The sequence below is a fragment of the Myodes glareolus genome, chromosome 7, assembly GCF_982192425.1.
Source record: "Myodes glareolus chromosome 7, mMyoGla1.1, whole genome shotgun sequence".
NCBI classification, from domain to species: domain Eukaryota; kingdom Metazoa; phylum Chordata; class Mammalia; order Rodentia; family Cricetidae; genus Myodes; species Myodes glareolus.
The window spans coordinates 38,990,006-39,007,447 of NC_142032.1; the positions used below are offsets into that span (position 1 = coordinate 38,990,006).

At 47.5% G+C, this 17,442-nt stretch overlaps 2 long non-coding RNA genes across 5 annotated transcripts in view; one reads left to right on the top strand and one right to left on the bottom strand.

Annotated features, from left to right (window-relative positions):
* Positions 1 to 13,820, bottom strand: LOC146893611 (uncharacterized). Its single transcript, XR_015003243.2, has 4 exons — positions 13,663 to 13,820; positions 12,942 to 13,097; positions 4,849 to 5,434; positions 1 to 2,006 (listed from the first exon to the last, which is right to left on the bottom strand). It is a non-coding gene; the product is annotated as an uncharacterized LOC146893611 (long non-coding RNA).
* Positions 12,060 to 17,442, top strand: part of LOC125403405 (uncharacterized) — a 22,313-nt gene continuing 16,930 nt past the window's right edge. Inside the window, exon 1 of one of the 4 annotated variants that reach the window (XR_015003239.2) lies at positions 12,060 to 12,235. This is a non-coding gene — a long non-coding RNA (uncharacterized LOC125403405). Of the gene's footprint in view, positions 12,236 to 12,999; positions 13,118 to 17,442 lie in introns of those variants that run through there. The other 3 variants (XR_007232934.3, XR_015003241.2, XR_015003240.2) reach the window with 3 other exon arrangements.

A 17,442-nucleotide genomic window follows, 5' to 3' on the forward strand; every position in this document is an offset into this window, starting at 1 on the left:
GAGAGAGCGAGCTAACTGGAAATGGTATTGGTGTTTGAAACCCCAAAGCCCACCCTTCCAACCTCTTCCAACAAGGCTACACCTCCTACTCCTTCCCAAACAGTCCAACCAACTGGGGAGTGAGTATTCAAACACATGAGCCCACGGGGCCATTACTGCTCAGAGTACTGCAGTGCTGGATTTAAAGTCACGAAGGATACATGGGTAAAGGGGTTAAAGAGAATTGCTGAGGCTAGGCAACACGTGGCAGGGGGGCCTCTGTATGAAGTCCCATAAAAAGCAAGAGGCTCGGAGAGGCCATTGCATGAAGCTATGAAGCCTGGGCTGCATTGGCGATTCCAAGATGTTGGTGATGGCCAGAGCTGTGAGAGATCTGGCAAGGAGAGCTGTGTCCAAAGAGAGGAGGGAGGAGTCAGTGGCGGCTGCAGGCGGCAGGCAGCAGAGCTGGAGGGGCAGAGTCATCTGAGCCCTTTGAAATTAAAGTCCAAGACACGTGAATATGGTTCTGCTGCTTGCTCTCCTGGTTTTTTCTTTTTTTTAAATATTTATTTATTATGTATACAATATCTGAATGTCTGCAGGCCAGAAGAGGGCACCAGACCTCATTACAGATGGTTGTGAGCCACCATGTGGTTGCTGGGAATTGAACTCAGGACCTTTGGAAGAGCAGGCAGTGCTCTTAACCACTGAGCCATCTCTCCAGCCCCAGCTCTCCTGGTTTTTTTTTGCTTTGCTTTGGTTCAGCATTTCCTCACTACACCCCCATTCCTCTCTTTTGGAATGGTAATGTATATTCTTTACCATTGTGTGTCGCATCTATGTAATTTGCATTTTGATTTCACAGGGTTTTACAATTGAGAAGCTTTGAGTTTCAGAAGGGATTTTGGACTTTCAGAACAGTATCAAGATGATAACAGACGATGGGTACTTTTGAAGTTAGACTAAATGCATTTTGCATTGTGATATGGCCACAAGACTATGGGGACCAGGGAATGGAATGCGGTGGTTTGAATAAGAAACGTTCTCCGTTATCTCAGCATTTTAATGCTTGGTGTCCCATCGGAGAGGCTTTGGAGTTGTGGTCTTTCTGGAGGAGGCATGTTGCTGGAGCAGGATTTGAGAGTTAAAAAGCTTAAGCCACGGAGCTGGAGAGATGATTCAGTGGTTAGGAGCCCTTGATGCTCTTCTAGAGAATCCACATTTGATTCCCAGCACGCACATGGTGGCTCTCAACTGTCTATAATCCCAGTCTTAGGTGGGGTTGCAATGCCCTCTTCTGGCCTCCTTGGACACAGAAAGCCTGTGGTACACAGATACACATGCAGGCAAAACACCCACACCCATTCAACAAAAAATAAGCCTCTTGTTCACTCTCTCTACTTTGTGATTGCTGTTGAGGTGTGAGCCTGCTCTTTCCTGCTCCTGGTTTGCTGTCATATCTCCCTGCCATGATGGATTCTTACCGCTCTGGAACCATCAACAAAAATAAACCTTTCCTCCTCTAAGTTGCCCAGATCATAGTGTTTTATCATAGTAATAGAAAAATAACTAATACAAGGGCCAACACAGTGAGTACAGAGCTGTTGTTTTTGACACCCAGTTCCCATTGACCATCTAGGAAAGCATATTGTTACTTTTCTTGGGTAGTAGCGATCAACTCCAACACCTCGGGCAATGGGTCAAATACAATACTGCTGATCTATATCTCAAGCCCTTCAGTTTTCTTTTGGGACCCCCTTCCTCTAAGTCGTAGTCCTTGGGTCATGACCAGGGTTGGCTTCTATCCGTGAGAGAAATAGGCCAGGGACTGGCCAGTGAGAAGGTTGTCGTTCCCTGGCCGGCCACAGCTTCTGGTTGAAAGCTGAGGGGGTAATTGTAGCCAGACCAGTGGGCAAGAGCCCTGAGTTCTTGCTGGGACTCTCTGGAGCCGCTAAACTGGCTGCTGAGATGGCGCTTCAGCGGAGCTCTCTCATATTCACCCACAGAAGACTAGTCTGAAGAGCGAGCTGCACGAAGGGAATTAGGGTTGAAGGACAGTCAGCAATGGGTTCTGTGTAGCACCTTTGAGGACTCACATCCAGCCCGACCTGTACCTTGGAGACCATCAGTTCTCTTCGGTTTAGGTCGATTTTGCTGAACTTCTTCGAGCTCGTAACTCGGAGTTCTAACTATCAGAGGACTCCTTTGTGATCTATACTTTGCTCATGCTCAACTGTAAGTGAATGACAACCCAAAGCGCATTTCCTGAAGCAGACCCCTGGTCGAATTGGCCTAGATGGATTCCTAGTCTAGCCCTTGTTGCGCTGAAAGTCAAGATTAAGCTGAGTTGATGCCTTCATGTGGTACCGGTTATTGATGAGTGGATGGTTTCTCTCTATTCCTGCTTGGAAACCATGGTACTTTGCCTGGTACTGTTGCTCAAAGTGTTGAATCTTAGCAGAACCTGGTGCTGCCCAGTGGCTGTGTCAGCTTATTGGTACATGAAGTTTGCTTTGCATCTCTCCTAAAAGGAGGTGAGATCCTTATTCTGGGCAAGGTTTCTGATAATACGGTTATGAGCCTCTAAGGGACTTATAAACCACAGTGCCGGGTAGTGATTAGGTGACAACAGGGAAGGGAAAGTGTCACCTTCATTTTAATAGTGCATCTGTGTGAGTGGTGGCCCCAAGTGTGTGTTTTGTCCTCGGATAAATTCTTATAAACGCATCAGTCTATCAATCAATGGTGTATATTTAATAAGCATCAGCTAGAGACCCACACCTTTTTATTAATATTGCATATCCTAAAGGCACTAGTTGCTCAATAAATACTTCCAATGATTAATATGGCGTTGCAGCTTTAAAGTCACTTTGAGGTAAAAACCAAACCAAACCAAATAGAGTACATATTCTCGGCTCCCAATATGGGATTCATCTTTACCTCTGATTCAAGAAATGACCAATGATTTCCCAGCTAGGGTAGGAATGCTTTCCCTCTGTCTGGCATTTAGTCTTGGATCACTGGAATGTAGTCAGCCCCAAAAATCAGGGGTTGGGGAACATTTTAAAATTCAAAATGCTTTTTACAAAATCAGACTATCCTTTGAACAACATAATTTTCTCACTGTAAGTATCTCCAGGCTGTTCATGACTTCCTGTGCCTGCATTTAGTCCCTTGCTCAGGCCATCCGCGGACAGTCCTTGGGCTGGCCGGAGGCTGGACTTTCTCCAGCAAAGGTGACCTTCTTGCTCAACTCCTTCTGCCTGGGGAATCTTGGGAGAGTTTCATGTCCTCACTGACCGCCTTTAACATAACCATGCAGGGAAACTTTAGCAAAGTGTCGCCAGCAACCTGCTAAGGCAGTTCACAACCTGTGGGCCGCTACCCCTTTTGGGGAGGGTCGCCTAAGACCATCAGAAAACACAGATACTTACATTACGATCCATAACAGTAGCAAAATTGCAGTTATGAAGTAGCAATGAAATAGTTTTATGTTGGGGTCATCACAACACGAGGAACCGTATTAAAGGGTCTCCACATTAGGAAGGCTGAAAACTACATGCTAAGCAAAGCTATAGGCAGGGGAGGATGTTGTAATTCTAACCTGTTTGGAATGAGGTTTTGTATTCATATTCTTATCAATCAAGTGTAGCTCCTTTCCATGGTAGGACATTCTTTTGTGCACGTATCTCAGGAATCATTGGATTTCAAAGATCTGGCAAGAGTTCTATCTCTCCTTCTAGTTGGGAGCTGGGAAATATTGACTGTGCCTTCCTCTGCCAGTGGCCCCAGTAGCTATTGGTTTTAGGGCAAGCTCCCATGCAGGGCCCTCTACCTCCAGCATACCTCCTGGGGCTTTAAACACTCCAGACACTTGGGTCTCACCCCTAGTGATTCTGAATTGTGTGGTGTCGGCTATATCCTGATAGCAGATGAAATTTATAATGTGTTATAGTTGTATGATCTGATTATGTTTGGTACAAGAAAATAAATATATTTTAAAAATTCAGATTTTGATGCTGGGCGGTGATGATGCATGCCTTTAATCCCAGCACTTGGAAGGCAGAGGAAGGCGCATTTCTGTGAGTTTGAGGCCAGCCTGGTCTACAAGAGCTAGTTCCAGGACAGGATCCAAAACCACAGAGAAACCCTGTCTCAAAAAACTAAGAAAAAAAAATTAGATTGTGAAGAACATACCACCACTACATAGAATTGACTTTCTACGTGCTACCAAATAGTCTTTCTTCTTCTCCTTTTTCTTTTTGCTGTGGTATAGCCAGAGCCCAGGAGCTTGTGCATGAGAGGCAAATTCTCTGCCACTGATTTTTACCCTGAACCCCAGAACATGATTTCCTAGTATAGCAAGCTGGGGAAATCTTTTGCTTATTTCATGTGGGATTGGGGAAAGTCAAGGTCTACATCCTGCTCTTAATTTAAAGACTATGGAGCTGGATGTGGGGGGCGGGGTCACACAACTATAACTCTGGTACTTGGGAGGTGGAGTCAGAAGGATTAGGAGTTCAAGGCCAGCCTTGGGGCCACGTAGTGAGTTCAAGGTTAGCCTGGCCTATAGGAGACCTCAAACAAGCATAGAAATGGAAGCTTATGTGACTGTTGGACCCATGAGCCATCTTTTGGTGCGTTCTAAAGCTTATGGAGGGGTTTTCTTCAGCAAACTCTCCATTTCCCCCTCTTTTCTCATTGTTTGGAGCATGTCCTATTCTTTTTTTTGGTTGGTTGCTTCTTGAAAACTAGAAACCATGTTAGCCTATTCTGATGGAGCTAAATGCTCATGGGAGGAGGGATTACGAAAACATGCTAAGCTTGAAGGAGTTTTGTGTTTTTGAGTCTAGCCAAACCTTGACTCACCTGATGGTCCTGGCTTGGGTCCTCGGTCTGTCTAGAGGGAGGCAGTATCTGAGTCATTCGGATGTTGACAAAAGTCTTGTACATAGTATCCCTGGTAAGGTAGCAAGGATGCCAAGGCACATGGGAGGCGGGAGGGTTCCTGGCGAAAGTCTGGTGCTGAGTCAGGCTGCTTCTCACAGAGGCTCTCAGAAGCAGAGTCTACAGAAGAGCAGAGATAATGGCTATAGGGGCTCCCCGTTCTTATGACTTTAGAATATCCCCCAAAGGGAGGACAAGTATCAGAGGAAATGGAGGAAAGCTTTGTTAGGACACCAGTCTTGTTAATAAAATCCAGCAGTGATAAGGGGAGCGGTTAAAGCACACAGGATGCTAAATTGATTTATGCTGAAAACTTCGGCAGCAGAAGTTTGCTTTCCCACAGTTTCTTGGAAATAATCCTTGGTTCCTCCCCCTCGTCGTTGCACAAGACAGCTTATAATGGCCTCTCAGATGTGGGGGACAGAATTCCTCAAACAAAGCACCAAAGTGAGTCAAAAGGTCGCAGGGTGATTTCTTCAGATGTGTGACTACCATGGCATCTTGGTATCTGGAAGTAAACAGAAAACAGAACAGGGAACTGTGTAAAGAACTTTGTAAGGTCAATGTAGCATGTGTACCCCACCTAAATGGATACATCTTGTGGGTCGTTTCTTTTCTGTCGGGTACATCTGTGTCCTATCAAGAGCTCATTCCCAGAGTGAAGCAAAGTTGGAATGAGCAGTGACCACTCTCTTCTGGTTCCCCTTGGCCCTCCTGCTTCATATTGGGAGTCTGTCTAAATGTTAGAGGAGGAGAGGGACGTTTGTATCTTTAATCCTATCCTCAATTTGCATACAAGAAACTAAGTTAAAGGGCTGTACTCAGGTCCCAATGGTGATGCTCAAACGGTGGCTGTAAGGACACTCTCACTGAGCGTCTAGTCCTTACTTCTTTTTTTCTCCAGAGGATGCCAGTTTGGACTCTTGACTCTCCCAATAATGACTTAGATATGTTTGTGTGTGTAGTGTGTAGTGTATGTAGTGTGTGTATGTGTGTGTGTAGTGTGTGTGGTATGTGTGTAGTGTATGTAGTGTGTGTATAGTCTGTGTGTTTGTGTAGTGTGTGTGTGTGTTTATAGTGTGTGTGGGGGGCGGTGTCCTGATATTGTCATGTATTCTACTCCTTTGACGTGACATGTATGTCTCACTGTGTCTACAATGTTCTCCCGGTGCCTATTAGGCAAGGCTGTTCCGTGGGATGTTGGTGCACGGGGAAATGACCTGACTTCTCCAGGTTGCTGAGTAGAGCCTGTGATTAGCCATATAAGGACACTAGTTGGTTCTGTGACTCTATCTTTGGTCATGGGATCTTCTGTTGGTCCCCAGGGCTGTCCATGACATGGCTGCCATTAGCATATGGCTACTGAGACAAAAGAGGAAGAAATTACCTGTACCAGTTAAGATATTTTAGCTGCAGGGGATGGATGATGCAATACAAGCTACCTAAGTAGTAAAACTATACAGGCCCTGGGTAGGGGTGTGGCCCACTGGCAAGATACATAGAGTAGATTGTAGCAGGTGCTAGGTTTAATTTCCAGTACTGGGGTGGAGAGAGGGGTAAGAAGAATATTGTGAAGGAAATAAGAAGTGCTTGGTCCAGAGGGTCTAATAAAGTCATCGGGGCCTTGTGAACTTCTTGGGCTCCCTGTCACCCACATTGCTTTCATTCTCACATTCCACATGAGGGCAAGAGAGGGGCCAGTAACTGGAGACATACCTCCCTTTGTGCCTAGGATCAATGGGAAAGAGAGAGTCTCTTCCCATCCCAGTCCCGAAGGCTGCACAAGTCTCGTTGCCCTTCATTGGCTATGGCGTGGCTATATGCTCATTCCTGGTCCAGCAATAGGGCAGGGCAGTCTTCATAACAGCCAGACAGAGGCTAAAGAATGAACACAGAGACTGGATAGAAGACTTTAAGAAAGACTTCTGCTTTGGATCCCAGGATGCCCGTGGATGGGTATCGGCTATCTCGTTCTGTACTTGGGAATTTTTCTGAGTGTGCATACTTTCATGTGTGTATTTCTTTGTTTGTACTGTGAAAAGGGCAGGGCATTTGAAATCAGAGAGCTGAGATCACGGTGGCAGTGCAGAGAGCGCCAGCTCCACAGTCACACGGGAAGGAACAGACTTACAGAGACGAACCTGGAGGTGCGCTGGGGTTTCACTGAGACCTCCTACTGGAAGTGACCTTTGGAAATGGGACGGGCTTATCACCAAGGCATTGTTGCTCTTACTGTGATTATTACCTTTATCTCCTCTGAATTGCTCCTGCTCTGGCAGATGGCTTGTTTGTATAAATATGTGTGTGTGTGTGTGTTTTCTCAAGACATGAAGTGTGAATGTATCTTTCACAACAAGAAATCTAGGCAGGGCTGCTGTAAGCCCATATAGCATCTTTATAGAACCAGCAACAGAGCTTCCCAACCTCCAGACAGGGCAGTCCGCAGGAAACAAGGGATCCCTGTGGCAAGGGATCCCTTGGTGCAATGAAAATGCCACCTTGCCCTCTAGGCACGCTCAGGTGTGTTGCCTCGAGGGGTCTTTACTGTCACCACACCCTTAGCAAGAGGGGCAGTTTGGGAAGCAGCTGCTGTAAAGTTACCAGCATGCCCAGCTGCTGTACCCTGTTATCATATTTTACAGAGGAACCATGGAGCGAATTGAAGTCTTAAGGGCTTACTCTCCATTTTCTTGCCAAAATTAATCTACCTGACGAGGACCCCTTACCTCTGTCCCCTTTTCTGAGCCTTTTCTCTTCAGGTTGCCGAATATAGCACTCTAAGTTCTTTCTTCTAGTTAACTACACAGCAGGGAATGATCTGGATTCTACTGGCCTTGGCCTGTGCTCACCTGCACCTGCCTCGCATTCTAACTAAAGGCGTTGAACCCTTCCTCTTTAACTGTGTTGATAATGCTTTTCCAGAAGGCAGCTGGTCCGGTAAGATACAGCACGTTGCCTGGACATAATTTAGGGTTGGAATGTCGGCGACTGAATTCTCCAAAAGGCCTGGGGTGGGGTGTGGGGACACACACATATGTATATATATATATACACACACACACACACACACACACACACACACACACACACACACAGAGAGAGAGAGAGAGACATGAAAATGCAACAGACTTATCTAGACTAACTACTCCTTTTGCCAGCCTCTGGAGAGAATGAGTTTGAACTGGATCTAACCAGCTCTGAGGATCCAGGGACTGTGTTAACATTTGTGCTACTAAGGCAGGCTGTTTTCCTGTCTTGCTCCTTGGGGGACGGAGGGTGGTTAGGGAGAAGCAAATGCCACGTTGCCGTATTGCTCTGTACCAATTTACTCTCTTACTTCAGTCGTGGGGGTTTTTGGGGGTCCTTAGAGATGCCTGGCTCTAATGGAAGGTAATTTCAGAACAGTCTTAGCCAGGGTCATCCTGCCACCATGACATCTGCTATCAGTTTAAAGCATGAGCTGTTTGTCTGGCTCTTTCTCTGTTTCTAGTACTCTCCTCCCTTTCTCTGCCCCACCCACCCAAGTGCCACAGTGAGACTAGACCTCCTGTATGACATGGATATTCTATCTCTGAGTCAAATTCCCATCTATCTCTCTTCTTTTTAATTAGTTATGTTTTATGTGTGATTTGCCTGCCTGTGTACTATTTGCATGCAATGCCCATGGATGCCAGAAGAGGGCGCCTGGTTACCTGTAACTGTAATTTCAGATAGTTGTATAAGCAACTATGTGAGTGCTGAGAATTGAATCCAGGTCCTCTGGAACAGCACCAAGTGTTCTCAATGGCAGAGCCACCTCTTCAGTCCCCTCTCTTCTTTACACATGCAAAAACAAACAAACAAACCCCAAACCCCAAAGCAATAACAGCAGCAATAGCAACAGCAACAACAACAACAACAACAACAGTCTGCCTCCCTGACTTTCATTTCCTGTATTCCATTCTTGCTTTCATTTACTGCAAAATGGTCGGTTTTTACGTCGGGTTCCCCATAGATCCAATCTCTTTTCTCTCCTCGAGTCCTTGTTTTCACCCAGTGGAAGGCACTAGAAGACTGGAAATCCAGGCAGCGGTGAGATGGGGCAAAGCTTCTTCATGGGGAGGTAGTGGTGCTGGGCTGAGTCCTCCACAGTCCCTCCCAGAGGAGAAGGGCTCCTTGTGTCTCCAGATTCCCCTTGTTTCCCAGCCCTTCAGCCTGAGAAGATAGCAAATGCTTCCCACCATCCCTAGCCTCAGGTGTCTAATGACCTCCTTGGCTCTCTTAGGTTGTCCATACCCCGAGTGGTCCCTGCATTTAACCCTTCCAGTTCTGTCATCTGGAGTGTTTCCTGACTGATACTACCTGACAGAGTGGTGACCCTCGCCTGCTCTTCTCAGAGCTCCTGGAGTTGGGGCAGGGGGTCATCCAGACGGCATTCACGGCTTTCTCCTTAGCAGTCATGTTCAGTCACTTCTCTACCCTCTCCACTTTCCCTGCCTCCTGGATGCAGTTCCAGCCATTTTCCTTCTACTTTCTCACTCATTCCCTGACAGAGCTACTCTCCTTTCCCTTGCATCCAGTCTCATTTAAAACATCAGCCATAAAAGAAACGTTCCTAAACCAGACAAAAATCACAGGCACGCTCAGCTCCGCGGAGGTAGGCAACTAGTCCTGTTCATTTGGACCTCTGGGTGGACTCTTCGTTCTTCCTTATAATGCGATCCCGTCCCTGGGAGTCAGAACCCCCTGGATGCATCAAAGGCTTGCCTGATCTCTAGATTACTGTTGGGTTTCAGCAGTTCCAGAACCCTGGCTGCAGACCACAGATGGAAGAAGTCAGAGCACTGCCCAGCCAGGAGGGCGCAGAGTGGTGTATTATCTACTGTTGCACACTCATGATCAAAAGACCCGAAAGAAACAACTAAAAGATTATAGCTCATGGTTTAAGACAGCTTGTGTTGCTCACTTGGCACTGTGGTCTCGTGAGGCAGGACATCATGGTAGTGGAGCAGAAGTATGGGGAGGAGGGAACTGTTCATCTCATGGAAGATGAGGGTGGAGTGGGGAGGACAGGGATCAGGTATAACCTTCAGAGAAGCTGACGGTGACCTCTTCAACATGCGATCCCATGGGGCTATTTTACATTTCAGCTATAACCACTGGACACTCTTATTACAGCAGCTATCTGGATCCCCTTCCGGGACCACCAACGCCAGTCTTTCCTCCTGCGGCTGGCTCTGGGGCTTTTCCTCACTTGCCTATCGTTCCGAAAATAGTCCTGTCCTATTTAACTCTTCACCCCGCTCTGAAGATGCCATCTTCTTGCTGGTTCCCCACTGAGCCCCAATTACTGCTTTTGATAAAGACTTGTGGGCTTTCCCTTCCTTGGTGCCTGGGACATCAAAGCTCTCCTTGCTTGCTATGCATTCCAATTTACTATAGCTTTGCTTGGTGGGGCCACAGACTAAATCCTATCTGATTTAATGTGTGCCTCTTTTCTGCTCAAGGATGGGAACCTGAGGAGGAAAGTGGGGTGGGTTCACCTTCACTGTCTGCCTGCTTTCTCAGGCTTTCCATTTGACCAGAAGAACAGGAGGAGAGAGGAAATCTCACAACCCTATCTTGTAAGCAGCTACTGAAGGGTTATTTGGCTTTCCTAACCACTAACGTCTCTGGTCACACTTAGACTGCATCCAAGCTGCCAGGGGCCCAGTGTTGATCTCTTTAGGATGGAGAGGATGCTGCTGGAGTAGCAAACCACCCAGGATTTGGGCAAATACAGACAGCGGCAGCTTATTCTCTTTAAACTCTGTGTCCACTGCACGCTAACAAAGGCTCTGCGCATGCTTGCTTGAACGCAAGGGTTTTGCGCATGCTCACTTGGACTCAGGCTTATAAGACAGAGTCTGTATCAGAGGGAACACGAGTTCCCGGAAGACCTTGTGTCAGGACTTATATGACCAATTCTTGCATTTCCTTGACCAGCGCTAACTAGTCACACGGTCCCACCCACACAGAAGAAAGTATAATCTTACTGTATGCACGAAAAAGCACTTTGTGCTTTGGAAATATTTGGGGATGGTATCAATGATTATAGTGTGTGTGTGTGAGGGCATGTGTGTATGTGTGTTCTTCAGACAGTTCAGCCTGGCCATGTTCTTTTTTTGTTTGTTTATTTTTGGTTTGGAGCCTGTCCTAGAACTGTCCTGGCTAGCCTCGTACACAGATATCTGCCTGCCTCTGCCTCCTGAATGCAGGGATTAAAGGTGTGCACCACCCATTCCGGCCCCTGGCGTTGTTATCTTGAGCGAGGCTCTGATTCCAGTCTGCTGACCTCTGGCCCACTCCTTCACATCACTGAAGTCCACTCCCTACCATCTGGTTACTGAACCTCCCCTCCTCGCAGGCGCCCTTGGATGACAACTAACCATGGCCGAAGCCCAACCACCCTTAAAACAAGGATGTCTTGATTAGGGTTTTGGTTGTAGTGATAAAACACCATTATCAAAAGCAATTTGGTGAGGAGTTTATTTCAGCATACAACTTTCACATCTCCCTTGGCCGCCGAGGAACAGCAAGGAAGGGATTCAAGGCAGGAAGGAGCCTGGAGATGTGAGCTGAATCGGATGCCGTGGAGGAAGGAACCCTGCTCAGCCGGCTTTGTTGTATACCCCAGGACCACCTGTCTGTGGCCGGTGCCACCTACACTGCCCTGGGGCCTCTCACCTCAATCATTAAGACAATAACCCCAGACTTGCCTACAGGCCAATCTTAGGAAAGCATTTTCTCAATCAGGATTCCCTCTTCCCTGGGTCAAGTTGGCAGGAACCAATAGGAGAAAGTGAAAAGGTCATGGGAAATCTATTTAGCATGAACTCGGTCCTCCAGTCATTAGAGGGTCTATCTGAAGGGCGCGGTTCAGTTGGATGCTGTGGGTTGACAGTGTTTTGCAGACTTTCCCACTCTCTAGTTTCTGAACATTCCCCATGGAGCAGTTCTTCTTGCCCCTCGCCGGCTTCCACTCTCTCTGGCAACCATTATTCTGTGCACTCTCTCTGGATTTGCCCATTTTTGATATTTCCTATCAGTAGAACCATACAGTGTCTGGCCTTTTGTATCTCTGAGCCCAGCTCTGGTGCGAGTTGTCTGTGTGCCCTACCGAGAGCCTGCATGATGTCATACTAAAGAATGATCGCGCAGGAGTTCCCCAGCACCCCTCTCTCCACCTGCTGTTGTTCTTGATTTCCTTTCTCTCTCCTCAGGAGCTCCAGCAGCAGTGGACTTCCTGAGTCTCCACAGGGGCCTCTCTTGGAGTCCTTCCCTGACTCTGGTGAGATTGACTGGTGTGGGAGGTGGGGGAAGAAGACAGGGTGTGGCCCTGGGCCACTTTCGGAGGAGGGAGATACTGCACTTTCCTGGGCTAACCTCTCGTCTGTGAATCCTTTGTAGCTTAGGTGGTGGCCAGTAACCACACTGGTAACCATAGTTACCAATGAGTGGGTTGTGCGTATGTACCCCCTCCCTTCCTTGGCTTGTGTTCACTGCAATGGAAGTTCTTTTTAAAGAGAATTGTTTTTAGATTTCTTTGGTTTTATTATTTTATGTGTATGGGTGTTTTGCTTGCTTCGCTTGTGCGGTGTGTACCACATGTGTACCGGAGACTGGAGTTAGAGATGGTTGTGAGCTGCCATGTAGGTGCTCAGGGTTGAACCCAGGTCCTCTGTATGAGCATCAGGTGCTCTTAACCACCTCTGTGGCCCATTGAAGTTCTTTACCACCGCTGTTTCCAGCTGTGGCCCCCGACAAGAAGGGCCCTGTTGGACATTTCCTTAAGCATCATCACTTAATAATGCTCTTTCCCTGTTCCGTGGCTTTCCATGATTCTTTACTATGAGTGGGATAAATTCCTGGCATTCAAGGCCCTCTATAAACTTAACTCCAGTTGAACTCTCTAGCTTTTCCCCTCAAGCTGCACTGCGCAATTACAAAGAGGCCTGCTCTGTTTACTTTGGGGGCCTCTCCTCAGCCACTCCCACCTGGAAGGTGTCTCAGTTTCTGCCGGTGAAGTTTTTTCCCGTAATTCCTCTCAGTCTTCTGTATTCTTGTACTCTCCTCGTAGCGCTCTGGTCTGGAATTCGTTCTTGGGCACGTCCTGCGGCCTCCTGTGGTTGGTGACCTCCTTATGTCTTGTTCTGTGCCAGGAGCAAAGTTAGTAAGTAGCCAAGGAGAGATGAACCGCTTGGAGCGAGCCTGAAGGATCGCCTGCTTCTCCCACCGCTCATGTAGTTAACAAAGGAAACCAGTGGTGTGGAGCCAGGCACGGGGAGCCCAGCCAGGACTGAGGAATGCACCCCCTTTTCCTGATGGTTGAAATAGTGTGTTAGGAATGCGCCATTGAAGACTGGAAAAGCTCAGCCATCTCCTTGCTGAGATAGGAGATCTGGAAGAGATGGTTATGCATTGTCGGCTAGGGGTTATTTCTGGATGCCCTAAGTATATTTTGTTGATTCCGTGTTTATATGGAGAAATGAGAAAAGAGGGCATGTTGGGAGGGAGAGCAAGGCATGCTGGGAGAGGAAAATGAGATAGAAATACAAAAGATTGAGGGGAGAGGAAGGGAATGGATTTGGGTACCCCAAGCCTTGGCTGAGAAACAGGATCTCAGTTCTTTTAAGGGCTGAACCCTTTTGAACAGCCCCACTGCTTCTGCACTTCCCCCTGCCGGGTTATATAGCACCCTATTCCTTCTGAATTTACCTGGACATGTCCAAAACATCTTCTGGTATAACCTCACTGAGATGGAAGGTACTGTGTTGGCTTTCCTTTGGCTTTAACTTGCTGATTGGGCTTTGGAATTATCCCAAGCCTTGGAGGAATGCCCAGAGGCTAAAGCTGCTGCCACATCTGCAGTGGAGGCTGACCTTTCTCACAGTGGCCCAGAGCTACCCTTGCACCAGAAAGTCCCCTGGGTCATGTGGGAAGAGGGCATGTCCCCTGTTAAGGACTCTACTGGTAGGCTTCTGTTTGGGGACCTACTGACTCCAGAAACGAAGAGAGAGAGGCTACAGGCTCAGGCAGCAAGACAACCATAACTCTCCTGATCTGGCTGTCCTGCCGTTGTGTATCCGTGTTATCTCTGTATACTTTCCTGTTCAGGAGCACCTCATCTGGACTTTGCCAGGAGGTGGCTGGGCTCCCACATTCCCCTCCAGTCTACCCACGACTGTTGCACCAATTTTTGCTAAAAGCCCTACCTTGCCTTTCTAGTCACTCACTTTACAGCCGCCAGCGGAGCAGAGGTTGGGGAGTACTCGGCTCAGTAGTAGAGAGCTTGCATAGCATCAGTGAGTCCCTGGGTCCTCTCCTCAGCATTGCAGAGCAGAACCAAACACCCCAGCTGTGCTTCCTAGTGTCTATGGAACAGTTAGAGCCATCACTGCCTCTCCCTGAAGGTACAAAATCACAACCTCTCCCTCACTTCTCCACAGACAGGCTTAGGTGCTAGGGAGAAGGGAGGGACAGTGTAGAGGGGACACATTTCTTTGCTGTTTGCACAGAGTATGAGGTGGATTCTGGGCCCTGGGTGAACCTGCTTCTGAGTGTCTGTTTCAGTTTTCTTTCTTCTTTCCTTTTTTTTCCCCCCCGAGACAAGGTTTCTCTGTGTAACAGCCCTAGCTGTCCCGGAACTAGCTCTGGAGCTGGAGTCCAGGCTGGCCTCGAACTCACAGAGATCTGCATGTTTCTGCCACCCGAGTGCTGGGATTAAAGGCCACTACCGCCTGGTTTAAGTGTTTTTTTATGTACAGAGTTTTCTCTTTTTATCAGGTCCTGTTGTATAGGGCTATCCTCTGAGGCAAACTGACACATCTTTATCTGCTCAGCTGTGGAGGCTTGCAAAAGGTCAAAAGGTCATCATAGCTGGGTTTGTAGATGCCCACATCTTCCAATCAGTTGATGCCATTCTGCCTAGATAGCCATTAATCTCTGGAGGCCGAGGGGAGGGGGCTCCATCTATACAGCCATGGTGGCATCGGCCTTCATGCTAGGTAAAGACCTTCCAGAGCCACTACTTTAAGGCCACCTTAGCTTCTCCCAGTAATGTGTCACCCATTGTTCTATAAGTAGGCCTAATAAGTTCACTGGTTCCCCCGGGGAAACTGGCAAAATCACACCTCTACTTGTTGGGACTTTAGGAGGAAGGACTTGGTGTCTCTTACCTCCCCAGAAAGCTGTGTTAGCAACAGGCCCTCTGGCAATATTCACTTGAGTGATTTGGGGGAAAGACCCTGTATGGTCTCCTCTCCTTCCACACCCCACACTGGTCCATTTTTGTCCTGTGAGCCCAGCCGAAATCTCACAAGATCTTTCGACCTACTTCAAGAAGTACCACCAAGTGGTCACCAGAGTGTCTCATCCCTGTGCCTGGCTCAGACGTGAACAGTAATCTCTCGAGATTGGATACAAAGCATGGCCAGGTCAATGCAGCAGACTCAGAAGTGGCAGGAGAGCCACAGAATGCCGTGAGACGAGCCCACATGGGGTGTTTAACCACGGTTTCTTCATTTTCCTTCTGCGCTTAGCTGTTCTTTACTTCCAGAGCAGGGACATTCTTTTTCCTTTTCCTTTTCTTCCTTTCTTCTTTTTCTTTCTTTTTCTCCACCTCCATTCCCCTCCTCCCTTCCCCTCTCCTCCCCCTTTCCCTTTTTCTACGTTGAACATAACTCCCCTTCCCCCACCCAAGTCTTCCCAGTGCTGAGGCTGCAGTACTGGGCCACCACGCCTGGCTATTGCTTTTATTATATGGTGAATAAATGACTCTGCAGAAAGCCTGGTCAGACTTTTGAAACTGCTGGCAGACAGGATAATTTTAGGGAAGATGTGTGTGTGTGTGTGTGTGTGTGTGTGTGTGTGTGTGTGTGTTAGAGAGAGAGAGAGAGAGAGAGAGAGAGAGAGAGAGAGAGAGAGAGAGAGAAATATTTTTTAAAGCCTAACTGGAGTTTCAAAAGCATATCTCCTAAAGGAACTCTGGCAGACGGCACTCAATCCCTAACAAACAAACCCAGGGAGCATGGAGGAGTTGTCCCGTGGTAACCTGCAGAGGGTGCTTTTGCATTTCATGTCTCTAGCCATGTACTGGTGAAGTATGATGGAAGCCCAGGCATGTTTGGGAAACTGAGGTAGATGGGACCTCAGATTGGCATGAATGAGCAGCAGTGAGATGAGATATGAAGAGAAGTTGGAAAAACATGCCAGAACCAGCAGAGAGGTACCTCTGAGGAGGTGTCTTGATCCCTTCCCACGACATCATGGGGCCCGAAGGAAGTAGGTATCTGCTGTGGGGACCAGAGTCTCCTAGGGTGTGTTTCTGACAATGAGAAGAGTAGCTGTGTTAGATAGTTTCTCAGTGCTGGGAGAAACACCCGGCAGAAAGCGGCCTAAAAGGGTGAGGGGAGGGTTTATTGTGGCTTACAGTTTGAGGGGATACAGCCCATCATGGCAGGGAAGTCATAGCAGTGGGAGAAAGAAGTTGCATGCTCACACCTGCATGGGTCTAGGATGGAGGGATGGATGCTGGTATTCACTTGGCTTTCTCCTTTCCAACCTTCCATTCCATCAAGGCCCTGGGCACATGGGATGGTGCCTCCCACTCAGGGTGGATATTCCCTCCTTGGTTAATCCTTTCTTGAAATGTCCAAGATTGGTTCAGGTGTCTATTAATCAAGTCAAGTTGACAATCAAATTTAGCTATCACATAAAGTGAAAGGGAAATTGGGTGTAATTGTAAAAAAGCAATGAAAAAAATCCCATAGAATATAGTTACATAGCCCAAGCTGACCTTGAACTTGTGATCCCTCTGCTTAAGTCTCCCCAGGCTAGTGAGATACATTTGAGGTATATTTTCAATGACATTTGTAAGTATTTCATGTAGACCCCATCTAAGCTATGCTTACAGGCCAGAGCTCTTGGTCACAACCTGGGAAGTGTGCTGAGGGTTTAGATTAGGAAGTACACAGTTCATTGCAAGAATGCCCCGCCTGGGGTATAGGATGAAGACCTTGCTGCCGTCCTTCATGAAGGAACTGCCGTCTTTGGAGAAGACTCAGCACCAACAGTCTTGAGAGTCAGGCCCATCGGGGGGCGGGTAGCATTGACAGACCTTACAGCTGTGAGGTGAGGATGCACAAACTGGGAGGAGCTTAGTTAGCATTGGTGAGATGGTTTTAAAAAAAGCAAAAACAAAATAAAGCAAAAAACCAAAAGAAGAAAAAATAAGAAAAAAAGAAAAAACCCAATCCCTGAAGTATGGTGACTGAATTAAGCAAGGAACCTTGACGATGCCCCTCCAATTTGCCCATAATAGCCCTGTCTCTTAATCTCTTTCTCTTCCAAAGTGCAAGGAGAGGCTTCTGCCCAAGCTCCCTTCTCAGGTGGAAAGCAATCATTATAAAACCTCGTTAATGAGGAAAGATTAACTATCCAGAAAGAGGAGACCAAAGGTCCCCAAGTGCAAGACAGTTGCCTAGACATTGTGTGTGT